Source organism: Camellia sinensis, chromosome 11 (assembly GCF_055761805.1).
Source record: "Camellia sinensis isolate YWXY chromosome 11, ASM5576180v1, whole genome shotgun sequence".
NCBI classification, from domain to species: Eukaryota; Viridiplantae; Streptophyta; class Magnoliopsida; order Ericales; family Theaceae; genus Camellia; species Camellia sinensis.
The window spans coordinates 152,920,213-152,928,508 of record NC_138971.1 but is presented as its reverse complement, the minus strand read 5'-3'; positions in this window follow the sequence as shown (position 1 = coordinate 152,928,508).

Here is an 8,296-nt window from a genome sequence, read left to right as displayed (position 1 = left end):
AACGGCAAGAAGGCTGGGAACTGAAGTAAGACGGGCAACATGAGCAAAAGTTTCCTCATAATCAATCCCGTATTATTGAGTAAACCCCCGGGCAACAAGACGAGTTTTGTAACGCTCAATGGAACCATCAGAATAAGTTTTGATCTTGTAAACCCACTTGCAACTAGCAACACTCTTTCTAGATGAAAGGTAAACTATATCCTAGTTATGAGTATTATCTAAAGCTTGCAGTTCATCAGTCATAGCTTGCTGCCAAAGAGGGTTAAAACAAGCCTCTCGATAGGAAGTAGGTTCATAAAAAAAAAAGCAATGAAACCAACAATGAAATTATGAAGAAGGACAGAAGGTTGTGTTACCTGAGTGGAGTGGCGAACTGGTACCTCTGGTGCAAAAGTGGAATCAAGAGATGCATAAGGCTCACTAGGTGACGGAGCCAGAACAGGATCAGGATTAGAGAGTGGAGCAGGAAGTGCAGCAGAATCCTCAAGATGGGTCAAAGTCATCACATCAGAAGTAGTGTCTGTATTAAGCTCATCAAATAGAAGAGAAGGATCTGTAAAAAATGATGTAGTGGGAAGGGTGGATAAATGCAACTTAGATATAGAGGAAAACAAACCGTGTTCCCAGAATACCACATGATGAGAGACACAGAGACGATGAGAAAGAAGATCCCAACAACGATAACCTTTATGTTCAATCCCATATCCCAAGAAACATCATAAATGAGCGCGAGGTTCTAATTTGGTATGCTCATGTGGTTGAAGAAGAATAAAACAAACACATCCAAACACACGAAGACCAGTATAGGTAGGAGGTGTACCATACAGACACTCATATGGGATTTGATTATTGATGGTAAGGAAGGGACACGGTTGATAGTATAGACGGCTATGAGAGCAGTTTTCCCCCCAAAAACGTTCAGGATAAGAAGAAGAAATTAAAAGAGCACGGACAGTGCCTAAGATATGACGATGTTTTCGCTTAGCATGACCATTTTGTTGGGAGGTATCGAGACAACAATAGTGGGAAAGTGTACCATTTTGACGAAGGAAGCTCAAAAAATGAGTTTCTTTGTATTCTTGGGCATTATCAGCACAAAAAATGTTGATGGTGGAAGAAAACTGAGTTTTGACCATTTGTGAAAAATAATAGTGTATTTGATGTAACTTAGAGCGAGATCATTAAAAAATATGACAAAGTATTTAGATCCCCCCATAGTGGTATTTGGTAAAGGCCCCCAAACATCAAAGTGTATGAGATCAAAAGGTGCATAAGACATAGATGTACTAATGAAAGATGTGCGAAGGGTAACTGCAGGAGATTGATATCAACTATATGTTGTTGGAGGTCCAGAATAACCACCTGAAGAAAGTTCATTATGTGACTGGCGATGAGCAGTAGTGGAGGCAAAAGAGGCCATGAAATGATCAAATAATGGGTTACAAAGAAAATCCAGTAAAATCGGAGCAGAACTGAGTAAAAAATAGGTTACCAATGGATCCAGAAGGATAGAAAACCCTAAGGCTAATGTCAGCATTGACAAAGATGATGTTAGCACTGTGTCAGCAGTGAAAGGCACGGATAACACGCGCTGAAGTTAGTGAATCACGTGGAAGAAGAGGTGCTGACATCAGCAGGTTGATGCCAGCAGAAACAGAAAGAAGCGGCGCACAACTGGAGCCGGGCGGAAGCCGATGATGAATTGGCTGAAACGAAACCGTGAATGGCTCCATACGGCTAAGTAAAGCCGAGTGAGGAGGAGCAGCACGTGAAGACGCGTGACGGGAGTGGCGATGACGATATTCATGCGCCGCCTTTTGTGTAGCGTGTGAGAGCGCATATAGCACTGAATGGAGATGAATCTGATACTGTTGGATTCGTCTTGTGAACATGAAGATCCTGGAGTAGTCAAATAATGGTGGTTTGATGATGACGGTGGCAGGGGACAGCGTGTTGATGCTGATGAAAAAGAGCTGACAAGGCTAGAAAAGAATTCTAGACTCTAATATCATGTTGTGAGATTAAGGAGAGAAGAGGAAATGAGAAACTCTTATATATAATAACAACTATGAATAATGAATGAGTACAAGACTCTTTATATAGAAGAATAAAAACCTAAGGAAGGTTATGGTAATATATATAGAATATAATATAGGAAAATGTTACAATGTGCACCTTCAAAAAGGTGCATATGGTATGCCTTTCATAACTTTTTCATAAAGTTTCATAACTTAAACCTAAAATGTCATAACTTTTTCAATACAAAAGTCATAACTTTTTTTTACTGAAAAATATCATAACAAAATCTCAAAGTGTCATAAGAAAAATCACAAAATGTCATAATATTAACATTCTTAACTTTATGGTGCACATCATAAATTCACTATTTGTAACTTTATTATAAAATGTCATAACACACATCATAAACAATCATAATATTTATTATAAAAAATCATCACTTTTTTACAATGTGCACCATTTAAAAGCGTGCACGTTGTAAATTTCTCCTATAATATATTCTAATAGTATGGACCCAAAAAGATGCAATCAGAATTCGTTACACGAAGCAAATTTTATTTGATTTGATTTTTGAAAATTATTTTTTAGGTTTTAATATTTTGTTTCCATATTTATTTATTTTTGTAATTACACCTAATTTAGATGTTCATAAATAAATAGTAAATTTTTATGAACAAAATTTTTTAAATTCACTAAAAGTAAAAAATATACCGATATGTATTATTTTTTCTTAAGTTCTTTCACAAATATTTTATTTTAAGTATATTAAAAAAAATTAAAAATAATTAAAATGTTTAAAAAATATTTAAAACAAAAATAATTTAAATACTTTTTAAAAACCAAACCAATGTGACTACTATTATGTAGGAACCACATCTCCTCGGACAAAAATTTGAGCACTCAACACCATTGGACTCAACAATTAATACATATATTTTTTGTGGATTAGATAGAGAGTTTGATTTTTTTTACACATTTTTTAAGCATGTGTATAATACATATATTTTGATAAGTTTAAAGTTGTGAACTATCATTTTGGATTGAACTAATAATATTTTTATGTATTATTTACACTTGCAAATGAACCGGAATATTCATGAACTAATTTGGTTCGGCTCATTAAAAGCTCGGCTCGGCGAATCTAAACTCGAATATTAGACTCGCTTAGTAAACGAGTGGAGCCGAACGCAGGAAAGCTCGACTCGTTTATCTTTATTTAAATTATATAATAAATATATTATTTATTTATTCAATAATATATATATATATATATATAATAGCATAAATACATTATTTATGTATTAAATAATATAAATAATATATTTTATTTAAATATCTTCATTTAAATAATATAAATTATAATTTTTTAAAAAAGTCTTGTCAAATTTAAGTCTAATTAATTATCGAGCTGAGTTCAAACCCAATAAATAAACTCAATACACAAACAACCGGATTAGAACTCTAAACAAATTCATTTTCCTCATATAGACAGACATAGGTCCCATTTGGTAGAGCTGTGGGATAACAATTATAGATTATGACTTAACAGATTATAGATTATAGCTTTAAACATAAACTGTTAACATGTTTGGTGCAATTGTGGGATTATGAATTTAATCAGCAGAGTAGTGTTTGGTTGAATAAGTTATAAAATAGCTTTTTGCTATGTAATGTCCTATTTGCCCTTCCCCCTGACCCCCTCTCTCTGATTGGCTAGTTTTTGCTTCTTCTTTTTTTTTTTTTTTTTTTTTTTTTTTTCTCCTCCAATCACCATCCACAACGCGTGTGTGGGGGTGGTGGGGTGGTGATTAGAGGGGGTCTCAATCACTTCTCTTTTTCTTTTTCTTTTCTTTTCTTTTCTTTTCTCTTCTTTCTTTTTTATTTTTTCTTCTCTTTTTTTCTTCTCTTATTTGTTATTTTATTCTCTTCTTTCCTTATTTCTTTTTTTCTTTCTTTCTTTTCTTCTCTTAATTTTTTTTCTTTTTCTTTTTCTTCATTTTATTTTATTTTCTTTAGTTTATGGTTTATTTTTTCAAATTAGAAGTGGTGTATGCATGGTGAAATTGATCATGATAAAATTTTGAAAAATGCTGAAATACCAATTAAAATTTCCAAATTATATTCATTTTAGTTTATAAATACATGAATATTAATTGATATTTTTTTAATTTATTAAAAATTGTTCCAAACACCAATTAATATTTTTTTAAATTTATTATTACAAAATTGTTACAAAATATACAAATTTATTAATAATTTTTAATTTAATTTATTATCAATTAATGGCTTAATTAGTATCAATTAATACTAAAATTATTAATTAATATCAATTAATATAAAATTTATTTCATTAATGGCTTAAAATGTTTTTTTATTATTATTTTTTTTTTTATTAGAAAAACACTGAAAATCCTAACTCCAGCAACCCCTTATTCTCTTCTCATCCCTCGCTGTCGTTCCATACAGACACGGAACAACGTCGGAGAGAGAGAGAGAGAGAGCTTTGATTCACTAGAAAAGGGAGCTTCACCGAGATCACTTCTCCATTAATCGCGATGGGGGATATGGGACGACGACGAAGGCGCAGTGGCAATATGGCGGCGCTAAGGTTTAAGATCGCGACGGCAAAAGGTCGATCGCGATGTCATGGAAGGGTTTCAAATCGATCGTAGACACAAACAACAGCGGAGAGAGAGAGAGAGAGAGAGAGAGAGAGAGAGCTAGTTCTGGTTCACTTCACCGGAAATCGCCTCTCAAGCTTTCTCTCTCTAAAGAAGTGAATAGTATTTGGTTATGGGTTTATATATTGGTTTTTTGGTAATAGTTGAAGTTGATGAGGGGCATTTAAGTAATTTTGCCCCTCCCTTCCCAGCTTGCTGCTTAAGCTAAATCTGTTAAGCACCCCCACAGCCACTTCAAGAAAAAGCTTATTTTTCACTTACAAAAAGTTATAATCTGCATTATTAAGCTCCACCAAACACAATAAAACCGTTTAAATTAAACTATAAACTGAAAAAAACCTCTACCAAACAGGCACATAGTGCACATAATGAATCACAGCCCTAACAGTGCACGACACTCTAATGATAATGTTGCCGAAGCTAATAATACCATTGGTCTACTCCCCATTTTTTTTTTATTAAAATGAATATTTTTAGGCTTTGTTTGGGAAGTTAATATTTTAGTCAGAAAAACAAAAAATTATAATAAAAAATAATTTATTCTTTTTGTTTTTTATACATCTTTTATAAAAAGTCAAAAAATCACTAAAAAAATTAATTTTCAAACAAACCCTTAATATATATATATATATATATATTTGTAAAAGGCACAAAAAAATATTTTTCAACTTCTCTTTTTTTCACTTTAAATTAGAGTGAACTGTTTTTAAAAAAAATATTTAGTGCTTCTTAGATTTTTATTTTGCTTTTTAAAGAAAATAGAACAAGTATCTAAAATTAAATTGCGTGGAACGTTACTAGTTTAAGATTAGCAAATAACCTCTCTTAGTTTTTACATGACTCGATTAATAATGGTGAAAGAACATATTAATACTCTTTTATTTTAAATTTAAAATAGAAAAGGAAGGTTTCTGATTTGACAAAATTATAATAATTGTAGTCTCATTAACCTTTCGTGTGCATGGAAAAAGTGCATTAAAAGTGTAATTATTTTGATATTTTTTCATTATTTTAACGATATCATACCTTTTAAGGATTACAAACTGTTTTATTTATTTATTTTAGTAATACAATATAATTTTATATTTTAAAATATGCATCTCCATTTTGTTTCATAAATGAGAGGAATGAAATCCATCAAAATAAGTTCAGATTTAAGTATAGAGTCCAACTCTTTTTCTTTTTCTTTTTTTGTTATAGAGGGTATTCTGAGCCAATTTACGCACACCAGACTAAGTCCCTACAGCCGAACAAACCTTCTGAAACAGGACTTATGCTCTGCGGTCCGTGATCCCAAGATATGCATTTGTTGACTAGAGGATTGAAACTTGAAACCTGAAAACGAGCAAACTTTCAGACCACGGTTGTCACACACTAGGTCAACCATCTGTGGTTATATAGAGTCCAACTCAATTAACCCATTCTCCCTTTTGGGACAAACAACTCATAATATTCCATTTTTGAATAAATAAATAAAACCACTCAATAGCTAAAGATTGGATGATAATAACTTTTTTAATAGTTTTATTTTTTTTCATTTTTAGTTTTTTTTTCATTGTTAACTTTTTAATTTTATAATATATACTTAATTAGTCAAAAAATAATTAATAAAATCGAAACCAAAAAGAGGTTACCTTAGGGTCAGATTGAACAACCATTTTGGTTTGATTGGAGATCAGCCTCAACCCATCTGGACAAGAATCTATGGCCTTTTATGGTTCTTCTTCCATTGTTTGTGTTTGAATTTTGGCATTTTATGTCCTTCCGCCTACCCTAAATTTCTTTTTAAATTGGTGAAATTGAGTTTTAGTGGAGTAATGGGAAAATAATTTTATTTTCATGATAATTAAAGTTTTCTCTATGTATGTTTCAAATCATTCCTATTATTAGTACAAGTTTTTTGTGGGTCAAACTTGCATAAAACAAATTTCAATTGTAATATAATTATTTTAAAATTATTCTACTTATTTATAATTTTTTCCAAAATATTAATCTAAAAAGTTTTTGGGGAACACGATTGATGTGTATTGGGTGAAACGTATAGAAGCACGTGACTCAAAAATAAAATAAAATAAAATAAAATATTTGGGAGAAAATTGACGTGCGAAGTCACAAATCAATGTGGGACAAATGACGGTGGGGTGAATAAATATTGTGATAAGGTGTGATGAGTGACAAATCAATGCAAGATGCAATGTATTTTCTGCCTTCACCATCGTGTGTACAAAGAGGGCATTCAAGAAGATGCAATGTATTTTCTGCCTTCACCCTTTTGAGTACAAAGAGGGCATTCAAGTGTGCCTACAATTGTCACTTTCCAAGTTATCATGACTCTATTTGGGATGAGAATTGAGTTAAAATAATTTATTAAAAAATAAAATATTATATTTAATCTATAATTATTTTATTTTTTTCTCTCAATTATTAAATTAACTAAAAAATAATAATTATCTTTCTAAATATAACTTTTTAACGAAGTAAATATAGTCAAAAAAATCAAATGATAAACTAAAATAATTAACTTCGTGGTACAAAAGTTAAGAATTTTATGTCTCATAATTTATTTATATATTTTTTTTTCAAAACAAACAAAAAAATGAGATTATCTAAAAATTTAGAATTACAGTAGTTTGAGTGAAGATAGTAGAGAGATTTGATATACAAAATTTTGGCCCCGTTTGGGATAAAGATTGGGATTAAAATAATCATATAAGATAAAATAGGCTATTTTGGTCAAATAAAATAAAATGTCACATTTAACCTATAATCATTTTATTTTTTCTTTTACAAAAGTAAAAAAAATTAAAAAATTTATCCCAAATAAAACTTTTTAACCTTAAATTAAAATAATCAAAAAAAAATTTAAAAAGTGAAAAGAACCAACCTACATCTCAAACAAATCCTTTGTATCGTATTAAGATTCTCTCTCTTGAGAAAAGACAAGAACATAAAAGAAAAAAGAAAGATAATTTCCTTTGTAAGGGAACCATATCTTTTTTATGTGGAAGTTTGTGGAACCCCCTTTTCAACTCGACAATGATATCGTAATGTCGTCAAATGCGTTATTAATGTATTAATTTAATAGTAACTTTTGTGGTGCAATGATTTATAATTTATTCTTTCTTAAAATGCGTCTTACACAAGAATCAAATAACCAAATTCAGTAGGGAGAAATTTAACCAAATGAATACCCCGATGACTCAAGTAAAAATAACATTAAAAAAGATAAAAATAAAATAAAAAAAGAAAGTAGTCCAATGGCTAAATTAACTTCTTCTTTTTTTCCTTATTAGAGAAAATTGACTTAATAGTGTAATGTAAGATATATTTTCACATACATCCCCATGGTTGCACTTCCTTTATTTGTAGAGGTGAGATAGTTTATGATAATCATTCTTTCTCTTTTCTAGGTCACGCTTGGGCACGTGGGGATTGTCCTCGATAGTCTCACTTGGACATGAAAGCCTTCACAAATATTTGAAGCCTTCATCAACATTCTGATTTTGTCATGCACGAATTGTGTGGTTGCCTTCTTTAGGTTAGTTAGTCCACCTTCTAACAGGAGTCTGCCACGTTAATATGACAATTGGGTAGTA